The sequence below is a fragment of the Panicum virgatum genome, chromosome 2K (genome assembly GCF_016808335.1).
Source record: "Panicum virgatum strain AP13 chromosome 2K, P.virgatum_v5, whole genome shotgun sequence".
In the NCBI taxonomy this organism is placed as follows: Eukaryota; Viridiplantae; Streptophyta; class Magnoliopsida; order Poales; family Poaceae; genus Panicum; species Panicum virgatum.
The window spans coordinates 29,418,063-29,430,707 of NC_053137.1; positions in this window are offsets into that span (position 1 = coordinate 29,418,063).

The following is a 12,645-nucleotide window of genomic DNA, read 5'->3' on the forward strand; positions in this document are numbered from 1 at the left end:
GGACATGACAAACTCATTTCCGAAAAATCGAAACGAAACACCCGTGTCTGTCTCCACAAGAGTGCAAAGAAACTGAATTGTCAAGTCCCGGGAACCCATTTCGGTAACATCGGCAGACGAAGACCAGCCCACTGCTTTCCAAACACTAGCAAATTCAGCATCCATACATGTGCTCTCGAGCAGTTCTTCAACGAACCCCAAGTTTTACCGAAGGTTCGGCCCTTCGGGATGTTGTAGGCTTGGTGTTCGTGCTCTCCTCGGAGGTCGATGTGGGAGTCGTCCGGCACCTCTCTTCTTGTTGTTCGGTCTGCTCCTCCGGCGCTTGGGACTCGGCCTGCTCATCACGGTGAGAGATTCTTGGTGCAGGAGTGGACGATCGGTGAGAGCTCGATCGACTTGAGCTCGACTCCATCACCTTCTTGAATGCATTCGAGAACTTCCTCCCGACGTTGCTTATACCTGACATTGCAGCAAACAGACAAAACAAAACACTCAGAAGGATTTTGTGAGAGTTAGTGAAAACCAATTTTAGCCGTCCGAGAGTTAGTAGTCCTTGCGGGGCATGGTTGCCTCTCACAAAAATCGTCCTTGCTGGTGATAACACTCCACAAAATCGTTCTTGCGGGTGGTGACACACCACAAAACCGTTCTTGTGGGGTAGTAGTATCTCCACAAACACGTTCTTGCAAAGAGAAGAAGGTAAACACAAAATGCAAATGGAATGCAAACGAAGATGCAAGGGAAGGAAATATTTTTCTTCTTTTTTTTCTTATGAACTTGGAGAGAAACAAGAGCAAAGAGAGTAGAGGGGAGGAAGAACACGAGGTGAAACTGGTAGAACTCGGGCAAGGGGAGTGCCATTGGCTCCCTGTACACAAGGTTAAATAGAGGGAAGCCACCCCATGGTCGGCCGACCAAGGTGGTCGGCCGGCCATGTGTCTAGGCCAATTTTCGTCCTCATTTTTCAGTGATGCTTAATGACTACCACATGCTCCAAAAATGACTAAATGAGTGCAGGGGTAGACCTGTGCAGGCCTAGGAGTGGCCCCAAGTGCACTTGGACAAGAAAATCATCCAAGTTCATGCATGCACTACACTCCAAATTTTTGTGGTTGCCATTTTGTTCCAAAATTGCCCCTTGGGCATTTATCTAATTCCAAAATTCATGGTGGTTTATGATGCAAAAGATGGGGAAACTAAATTTTAGAGTCTTTTGAACGAGACATTTTGTTTCGTCAGCCTTGATTAGCTTGATGAAAAAAAATTCCAAAGTGTGGCATCACATCGTAAAAGTTGTCGGAAAAATTCATACCTTGATGTGGTGTCTGGGGTGCTTGGGATTATCAGTTGATCCTCTTTTGATCGGGTTGAACTTCTCATGATACATATCATCCCGTGGTACTGCCCCTAGAGGTAAAGTAGAAATTACTTACCTGGATTGCATCGTGATGTGGTCATTTTCTCGGTTGATGCAGTGTTCATTGTTGTTGGTGATCAGGCAACGACAATAGAGCACATCATTCAAATGGAGAATTTGAGTCTTTTTCAGGGTTGGATGCAATCATGATCAATTCAATTGCCGAAATGTTGACTTCTCGAAGTCAAGAGTGCCAAGTAACACTTGTCTTGAACTCGACTCGAATTCATCGTGAAATTCATTGGCGAATTGAAATTGATCGGATACTACCCCTGTCTTCACACAAAGAAGGACAGCATGGTTGTCCTGGCAGACCACTGGCCACTAACCATATAGATTTTCCTTAAATAAATTCTTTGACCTACACCTTCCCCGGCAACGGCACCAAAAATGCATGTTGATGCCTACCAACGTCACCACTGAGCATCAGCGATGATGCCCGTAGACGTCAATGGAGTGATAGGTATTTCATGGGCCATGAATAAATCCGCAAGTGCACGGAGTATTGCCGTAGCATTTTACCCGAGAGTAAATTGGGGTGTCATTTATATTTCCCCAGGGAAGGCGGCGATGTGTAGAATTTAGTTAAGTTAGGGGGAATCAATATGGATTAATGTCAATGATCCGAATAGGGGAATAATATTTGTGATAAAGGGGGTAGTGAACACACAAGCAGAACTAGATAATTCTGTCTAGGATATCACAGAGGAAAGAGCAAGATCAAGGGAGACTAGAGCCATAATCTATCATACTCTCATGAGCAAGCTGAATTGAGTCGTTCATACACAAAGGAAAAGCCTGATCGATGGACTAGGGAGACCGCATCCAGATGAATAGGAGGAGCCTGAACATCCAACGGCTTTATATACCTCCTACTCCTCTATCCGAACGTGGAGGATTGCTAGGACTCGAATAGGGCTGTCACCACCTGCCGGCTACCTCTACAAATTGTGGGATAGATTTGCATTCAAATGTGGTTATCATCCCAAGCACCACGCCTATGCTAACAAGCACCACTCTAGCCTTGCGCAAGGACACCCTTTTTCTAGCCGGGGCCTTAGTTCTAGAGCGCCCAATTAAGGAAGATGAAACAAAGCCATGATACAAGAACTAGTCAACGCATATGAATCACACAAGGCAATCATAACTCACGAGAAGAATCACATACACAACATGAGCATATGAACCAAAGTACTAAATAAATAAATAGACTCTAGTACAAACTCAGAGCGTTACATAAAGAGAAGGTAAAAGACATACCAGACACTCCATGAAGACTCTAAGACCTCGAACTACGACTCAAACCCGAACTCCTCTAGTCCTGAGACCTCTACATGTGGAGATAGACTACATCTTGAGAGAGTAGCTTGTGGGGATGACGGAGATCTTCCATCTCCTCCATCTCTTCTCTTTCTTCCATGCCTTGAATTGGAGCCCCTCCCCTCATATATATAGAGGGTAGCCACCCTCACCTCAGCCAGGATTTAAGCATGGGGCTCCTTGAACTGACATTGTGAGCCAATGAGGGACTGACACGTCGAAGCCTGAAGGCAGTGGGGCCCATGGGGTGGTCGGACGACCACCCCACTGGGCCCACCGACCTTCCCTTTCTTCGGTTGGGCTGCTCTCTGGGTCCACTTAACAATGGTTGATGCTTGGGCCTCTGTTATGATGTATTTCTTCTCTGGTGGGCCCTCCAATCCATGTTGTGTACGTGTGGCGGCGTTTGATTGGACGGCGTCTTGCTCCTTGGCGGAAAAGGTATGATTGCCCTTCATTTCCTGCTAAATCCTGCTCTCATAGAAATCTAGAGGGACATGTGTAATTCAGTGATTTATTAGTAGCATGAGTGTAAGAAATGCAAGTTCATCCATTTATTATGGCTATATTGACCCTTAGAAATGATCGTTAGTGAGCGTCAACAACTACCCATTCGAACAAACCAAGATGCCCTGGACACCTAAATGCAGTCTTATGAATATCCTCTTCTGCCATAAAAAATTGATTATACCTAGCATTACCATACATAAAACTAAGCACTTTATGCCCTGCAGCAGCATCTACTAACATATCAGTTATCGGCATAGGATAACCATCCATCGGTGTAGCTTTGTTGAGATTTCGGAAATCAATGCGGATCGGCAATTTCCTATTTTTCTTGTACACAGGAACCACATTGGAAATCCATTCAGTATATCTATACTGAAAAATAAATTTAGTCTCAATTAGCCTTGTGATTTCAGCCTTTATATCTGGTAAAACATAAGGGTTGCAACACCTTACTCCCTGCTAATATGGCCGATATCCCGGTTTTATAGGCAAACGATGCTCAACAATGGATCGGTCCAAACCAGACATCTCATAATACTCCCAAGCAAAACAATCTTTATATTCCTTCAGTAAATTCTTCAACTCAAGTCTACAAGAATCTTGGGCTTCTGTAACGATCAGAATATGACGAACAGAGCATGTTTCCTGTCACTGCCTGCCTGCAGTGACAAAGTGGCTGTCGTTCGTCATAAACAAATCGAACATAATAACGCCACGTGTATGATGACATGTGATGTGGGAGCTGACATGGCGAGTGATGTGGCAAATGATGTGGCAATTCACATTCGGCCCATATAGCAATGGGCTTTTTTATTTGCGATTACAATAGGGCCAATTGGCTCAAATTCTTTTTGACCCAGCTACAATACAATTCGAGCCCATATTATGTGCCAGCCCAATTAACTAGAAAGCAATCACAAAATATAAACAACCATTTGCATAATTATATTATAATCACATTCTAGCCATAACAAACCATATATTCCAGCCATAATTAATTTTCCATCATGTTTCCATACAAAAGCATATAGAATACAGTTTCCAACATGTTTCAATGCAAAAGCATAAAACATGAATACAAAATGATCCATCCACCATCCAACTACATAAGTCCCAGCCGACTAAAAAGTTCATACATGTAGTGCCAAGTTCCTGCACAAAAATCCCACCTAGCAGCCACTATCCACCTAGCAGCCACTACTATATGCCAGTAGCCAACCTGCATCCTGCTAGCAGCCAGCCAGCAACTAGTGCCAAAAAAAATCCTGCATTCCAGCAATCAACGTAGAAAGAAAACTCCATCCACCAAAAGCGCAAACCTGCAAGCAACCAGCAACTAGCACCAAGTTCTAGCAGGCACATACACCACCATGTTCCGAAGTACCAAAAGTGATCACAGCCTCGAAGTTCAACTACACTAACACCAGCCATCAAATTCCAAGCTCAGCTACCACATTCCTGCCATCAAAAGGTGCATGTTTTCAGTTGCTAGTGAATAAAAAGTCCATTTTGTTTGGACATGGAGGCAACCAAATGAACAGACAGTGTTTAGAGAGTAATAACAATATCTTGATATGGCTCTTTTCCAGCAAATCCAAACAAATAGCACTTTTCCAGTCACAACTAAATCCAAACAAATGGCTCCATTCCAGCAAGTAATAATCTAGAAAAACTAGGGTATCTAGATCAATGTAACAACTTTAAATAATCCAGCAAGTAATTGAAATAGCAGAGTAATAGGCAATTTTGATACACGCACCATGAACCCAAAATTCAGCCACCATTGAAACAGTACAATAGTCTAGATATTGTAACACTCTAATTTAAATTTCATCTTTTAAATAATAAATTTAATTGGCTTTATTTAATTTTCTAGAATTTATATAAAGTAATTAAAATTTATTTTAGGGCTAACATGTTTGTGCATTCATGCTGGTGCATAATTTTATTTGATTAAGTGTGGTTTGAATTAGAAATAGAAAAGGAAAGGAAATAGAAGAAGAAGAAGAGCAGAACCAAACCCAGCCCATCAGCTAACCCAACCCGGCGGCCTCCTTCTGCACGCAGCCCGCTTCTCCGTTTAGGCCCAGCTGTCAGCGTCTTTCCTCCACAGACAGCGCCGCTCCGCGCCCTCCTTTTCCTTTCCGATGCTGATGAACCGGCCCCACGCGCCCAGCCTTGCTTTGCGCGCTCACGCCCCCGTGCTCGCATGCACCCCTTACCCTACCCAGCGCCGCCGCCAGGAGGCCATCGCCCCTGCATGCCCCTACTCGCCTCCTCATTCCCCGGTGTGCTCCCACCGCCCATGGTCCAGCCTCGAACAAATCGATGCTGCAGAAGTCGAGCAGAAAAGCTATCATCGTCAGCTGCTTCAGAAATCCCCGACAAACCCCCCCCCCTGCGTGGCATGCCTTGCCTCTCCGTGGGGCCGTGGCGCCGTGCCCTTGCAGGCGTGGCCCTCGCGAGGCCAACGAAGTACCTCGCCGCCACCGCAGTTCGTTTTCCTTCTCCATGCTGCCCTACGTACCTGGCTAACATTGATCCTCCGTAGCCTCATGGGCACATAGGATGGCTCATCCTTTTGGTTGCCGTCATTGGTTCAACCTGCTAGCTAGTCCTGCATCAATTAATCTATCACGTCATGCCAGGATGTGTTGGAGCCCAGAACAGCTGCTGCACCCCTCGCCTCACTCCCTCTCGCTCATACTCGCCGGCGACCTGAGGAGGAAGATGAACAGCACGATATCGACGATGAACGCCCTGTATGTTGGCCTTTTCATTTAACACAAATTGGCACCTTACAATGGAGGACGAACATGGTTATTTATCACCCGTGCACACACCCTGGAGCCATGACCTCCATGCATGCGCTCGCCACGATCCATGCGCCACGGCCTCCACGACTCCGCGCGTCGCGCGCTCGACCCGGCCGCATCCTGCATGAACGGCTCCACGTTCCCAGCCTCCATCATCTCCTGTCTTCACGCCTAAGCCCCTAGACTCGATCAACACGACTCGCTATTCACCTACGACCCGGTCAGCCTCACCAGCTCCTTGCATGACGATCATGCACGATCACACAACATGCAAACATGCAGCGAGCCAACATGTGCCACCCCGCAGCAACCTCTAGCGCAGCAGCGCCGTGGCCCGCGAATCAGAGGCCGCAGCATGCGCAGTGCACCACACCGCGACCCAAACTCACTGTCCCCACCTGGCAGGCAGCCGCGCTGCGTGCGCACCCTGCAGGCCCACTGCCCAGCGACGCAGAGCTGCACGCTCTCTTTTTCCCGAGCCGCTGCCGAAGGCCCTCCGCTCCACGCCGTGACCCCGCTGCCCAGTGGTCCATGGCCCACTCGCCAGACCCCTGCACGCCCTCTTCCTTCTAGAAGCAGACCCCGAGTCTGGGATCACGCCGCATGGTTGGTGCGATCCGCATCCCCCGCGCATGATCAGCACCCGTGCGCCGCCGTGATCTCCGTGATCACCTTCCGCGTACCCCTCTCGCTCTATAAACCGAGGCACCGCCAGTCGCCCTTCCCATCTACTTGAGCTTCCTCCCATCGCCGAGTCATCGCAGCCCTTCCTCTCGGTTGCAGTAAGTTGCCGCCGCCGCCCACTTCCTGTCCATTGGCACGACGCCGCTATGGCACCGTCTCATCCATCTCGCACCCCCTTTCTCATCACAGGACCGCCAGAAGGAACCGCCGCCGCTCGACGTCGCTCGTTGTCGCTGTTCTCGGAAGTCCCAGTTCGAGCTCTCCACGTCCCGAGATCAGCCCGCGCCGTCGTAGCTCTCCCCAGTGCCCTAGGTGAGATCCCCGTGCCGAGATCTTTCCGTTTTGACATTTCCGGGCGTTTTCCGTGAAGCATAGATCTATCTAGGGTGGAGCAGGGAGCTTCTGTAGGTGCGTTCATGGAGTATAAGCCTGTTCATCACGTTCTGATGACCAGAGGTAGGAGAAAGGCTATGAGTCCTTGGATCTGAAATCTATGGTCCACAATAGATGTGTTTCATACCCCTTCGTGTGGACCCGGTTCACCGTAGACCACAGTTCTTTCTTCTCTGGTCCATGGATCCTATAGACTGAGTTCACAGTACAGTACACAACATATCTCCACGTGAAGGCTGCTGTATAGATGCACTTTTACAATTCAGACCCTGTCCTTAATTGATATTGCGGCACAACTTTTTTGTGTCATGCTAATATTGCCTTCTAGCTCCCGAATACTTTGTTAATCACTGTTTTGACCCTAAACCTTGTACGTAAGACACCCCAGAACATGTTCTGATGCAAGTTTTCGGGTTACTATTCACGCTACAGTACGCCCATTACAGTTTAATCCCTGTGATTTGCGCAGTATTTCAGATAAACCCTTGTATCTTATAACGCTTATATCTTTTTATTTATAGCTCCGTTTTTATTGGTTCTTGCGTCCACGCGATCGTTGTAACACGTAGAATAGTTCTAGCTTAGTTTTGTTTGCTATTCTTATGTACTGTTGTACTGTTTCTTAGTGTTTTCTCTTGTTTGCATATATGTATATGATTGTGGACTTGTTTTGGCGTTGCGATCGTGAGTAGACGTTGAGCTACCGGAGAAGCATCAGTACCAGTGCCAAGAGCCATCTTCAGAGCAGTTTGAGCAGCAGGATAACTTTTGAGGAAGGCAAGTATAACATGAACAACACCTATCACTTTAAATACATTTTCATACTGCATTTTAATACTGTATGCCTATAAGGATTTCCTAGCCACATTTATCCTTTATATATATCCTTGGGATGCATTTTGGTTAGTTGTGCTAGGTGCCGCGCTATAACACATAATGGTCCTTTTTAATTAATTTGATTAATGGTATATGCAACTTAATTCTGAGAGTGGCCCTCTGTGTGGCTTGAGTGGCTCACGTCTCGTTAAGATTGGTTTTGTTAGAAACATGGTTTAGGGGGCCAGCACGGTGCTTACTGCCTGGTTGGCCACTCTCTATAAGGACCGGTTCATAGAGCGACAACCTGGGATAATAGCGCTACCACAAGACTGGAATGGGACGGTCTTGGCTTACTAATTAGGTCATTTTGGTTCGGGAGTAACTTACCGACGGGGCATGGGGGGTGGTGAGCTTCAATGGTGGCCAGGCTACGAGGTTGGGTCTGCGTACCCCTCGAGGTGGTTACTATCGTTGCGGAGCCTGATTCCTTAGCGGTTACACCTTACCAACGTGATCCTTTGTAACGGCCTCGTAGTGAGTCGCTAGTCATCTCACCTAAGGAAGTGTGATGAACAACTAGCGTAGCTCACGACTTGTGGGCAAAGATGTGCAACCTCTGCAGAGTGTAAAACTGGTATACTAGCCGTGCTCACGGTCATGAGCGGCCCAGATCCTCCTTTTGATTAGTGGGGTTAACTCCTTCCGACGAGGGGGTGCCTCTCGGGGTTACCTTGGTGGTTTCGGTTTGGTTCTCAGTAGTAACATGATTAATTTTGATTAATTACTATGTAACTGGGTTTGTGGTAATTCATCAACTTGTAGTAAATAATTTTAATAAAATTCTGCCAATACTTAAAAGCTAATGTAGTCAGTCAGCCAACCTAGAGCCTCATAGTTTGTGTTATACTTGTTGAGTACAAGTTGTGTACTCACTCTTGCCTCTTCTCTACTTTTTCCTCTTGGATTTGCTACTGCTGCTCAGTTCCTGCCGACGCGAGGGAGTTCGCTCAGCGCTTCCAGGACTACGAGGACTTCTAGGTGTTCGTCTCCCAGTCAACGTCCCTGTGGCGCCCTGCTCAGCTTCGGAGAGTTTTATCGTATTTGTACTTCGCTTCCACTGTATCAGACATTTATGTCATTAATGTAATAAATAACATTCGTATTCGCTTTACTATATCTTTTTATGTGATATGTGCTATGATATACTGTTCATTCTGTTGTATATACGTGTGACTTGATCCTGGCACGTATATGATTGCTCGGTTTATGTCCTTTTATAAACCGGGTGTTACAGATATGGATGCAAATGCACAAGGGAAAAGTTAAAGCTATGTAGCTAAGCATACAACTAGCTTAGGGAGGACTGATCTGACCTTGTCCAAATGCTATCATTTGTCGAAGGAGGCTCTGAGTATCTGCTGCCATCTTTTCCAGGTTCTCAATCTCCTCATCTTGTTTTTCCACTTTTGCATTAGATTCATATGTCTGTGCCTTCACTCTTTCAAGCTCCTCCTGAAGTACTGCAGACTCTAGCGTCTTTGCATCTAGTTTGGCTTGTATCTCTTTCATTGCATTAGTTGTCTTGGCAGCGGGCTGCTAAATTCCAACATTGCGCAGAAATGTATTTGACTTCGGTAGCACTTTGGAAACAGCTTCAATAGAAGCCTTAGCTTGCTGCCAATCTTCTACTGTGACGATGATTATGACCGAGACACAGTTTGGTCATAAACAGTCGTCATAAACAGTCTCTATTTATGACAGATATGTGCTCTTTCATAAGGTAATCGTCACAGAAGCCCAGATTTGTTGTAGTATTTGCATTCAGGATCCAAAGTAACACTAATAAACATCGGTCTTAGTCTATCACCATCCCCAATATCAATTTCTTCTAATATATCGGCCGATATAAACCCGAGCCCCAACTTCCCTTCTTCGAGGAACTCATCCATTAGGAACTATCTGAAGAACCAACTGCTTGGATTGGTGTAGAATCATAATCAGCCACTCGTACGAAACCTTTCGGCATCATGGAAACCATGTTCACTGGTGCAGCCGATGAATCAGGATCGTGTTTATCATCAACTTTTGGCTTGACACGCCAAACTTGTAATTTGACTCCCTTCTTGTTCAGAGTCAGCTCTCGTTCTTCTTCTATTATCTCCAGTTGGCGTAACCTCTGAATACGCGTCTTCTGCGATCTGGTCAAACCTGCTGGACACTATTGGGGTTGACTAGTGCGATGTGTGAATGGATCTCTCTTAGGATCCCTGTGCATCGACTGATCATCCTGTACTCTATCATCGGCCATCTGTTCCAGCCGATCATGTGCAGGTATTCTGCCTCGAGAAGAATCGCGAAGCATGATTCTGCCCCGCCCCCCAGCCGATCATGCACGGGAGTACGCTCGCGTCCGTTTAATTCATCATTGAAACGTGGCCTTTTATATGATCAGCTATCTTGACGCCTGCCGTTGCACTCGGGCCAGTTACCAGCTAATGGCAAAGTCAAACCTTCCTCCCAGCAATAAATGAAGAAAGGACATATCCAATGTTCTTTCTCACAGCGTGTCTCCTCTTCTCTGCGATGTTGTCTCTCATGATCACATTGGAATTTATTCAACAGCATTTGCGATGTGACATGTCTTTGTGGCGCTGAAGAACGTTCGGCATTAACTTGAGGCCTTTTTCCCATGACTTCATTGGCCGATATCTTTGCATCTGGGTCAACGGCTCCAGATTCTTTAGCTATGGCAGAACCACTTTGAATTACACCAGTTCAAGTACTTTAGTGATCGATCCGAAGATGATTCAAACTAGATATACTTCACATGGTATAATTTGTGGCCCTTCGGGTAAAATCCCGATATAACCACTTGATATCGGATTGTAACACAAGTATATTTCCCGCACGAAGGCGAGTTAGAGATACAACATTCCACAATATTTTACATCACATAGATAAGAGGTATAATTTACATCAGAGTTTTTGAAACTAGTAAACCGAAGTTCTAGCTTTTACAAACTTTATTCTTAAGGAACTTAAAGACGTTCAACAGAAACTAGTATAAGAGAAGTTTTGTAGCAGAAAGAAAACATAACTATACACAAACGTCGTAGGATAGAAGCCATGATAAGCCCGAACATGACATCATTCAGCTGATTGATAGCTGGTCGGAGATGGTTCCCATTCCATGCACCAACCAGCAGGTAAGACACGCCAAGTCATACTAGTGTTTGGGTCTTCCAAAGTCATTCCTAAAAACAAGGTCAAAAGCAAGACTGAGTATGCCAATACTCAGCAAGACTGACCCGTCTAAGGGTATATAATAGCCTTTTAACTAGACATGCAAAGCCTGTGAAGGTTCTGGGGTTTATTTTGCTGAAAAGCAACAAAGAGTAGATCCTTACTTTCAAATTTTAGCTTTCAGATTCTAGTTGAATTAACTAGTCTAGATAAGCACCTATCTATACAAACATGGTAGAGGAATTATTTGCATCCAACAAGATTGAGTATCCTCTTTGTTCTAGTTCTTACTCTATGTGGTAAAGGGATCAAGAAGTCTCAATATCCGCGAGAAGCGGACGATTATGAATCGAATTTCCAACCTTGCAAGGGTAAACCTAACACACACGCTTGGAGCACTGATGAGTCACTCCCAAGCAACCGTTTGCTTCTCATTACGGATCATGGATTAGTGCCACTCTCCCCGACTACAGAGAACCTGACCTTCTCTGTACCCGTGGTTGTTGCAACATAAATTAACTTCCTATCTCTACGAGAGAGTGGGCGGTATGTCCATTTGCCGGGCCGATCAGTGACTAGGCTTGCCGCGTACCATATTTACGGCATATAGCTAGTACTTTCAAACGCTTAACCACCGCTACCACACACTGCGGCCTTATCATGTTCATCAACACAGACGGACTTCAACAAATCCGGCCATGATCCTTATAGTGATTGCAAGAAAGTAAACAATCAACTCCTATAAAGCTCGCGAGTGACAGGCAATCACTCGACTTTTACCGGTCCTATTAGCATAGCATCTATTCGGACTCAGATCTAGTGTTCAATCAATAGGAACCTAGAATTATGCATCTAAGTTTTTCATTCAACTCCAATAACTTAAATGCACAAGTAAATAACAATAAGTTGCATAATTTAAAATAATAGGATTATGCACCGGGGCTTGCCTGTAGTGGTGTCTATAGAGTCAGTTGACTTTGACTCTTCCGAATCGGAGTTCAGGATTTCAGTTAACTCAACAGTATTAACTTGAGCTTCAGAAAAATCCCGTCTGGCTCCTGGATGAGCTCGTAGGTTCCGTCGGCTAACGATGTTGTTTCTATATGCAATGCAATGATTGGAAATTAGTGAAGTGCTTGAGTATAGCTTTCCTTCACTAAAGAGTTGGAATTTAACCAATTAAACAATCCACAAAAAGGCTTTAATTAAAATTTGTAAAGGAATAAACAATATACAAAGAATTTTTTTTAAAAGCACGAGCTAAAGTTTAGTAAAAGATTTACAAAGGTTTTAAGGAGCTAGATGTGTTCTATAGAACACATGGTTCAAAGCCCACTTAAATAGAATTCTAAAATCAAAGATATGATTAAAAAGACTATAATCTAACCCTATTTTTAGAATTTGTTATATAAGAAAAATTTTCAAACTCATCACATCAGATGA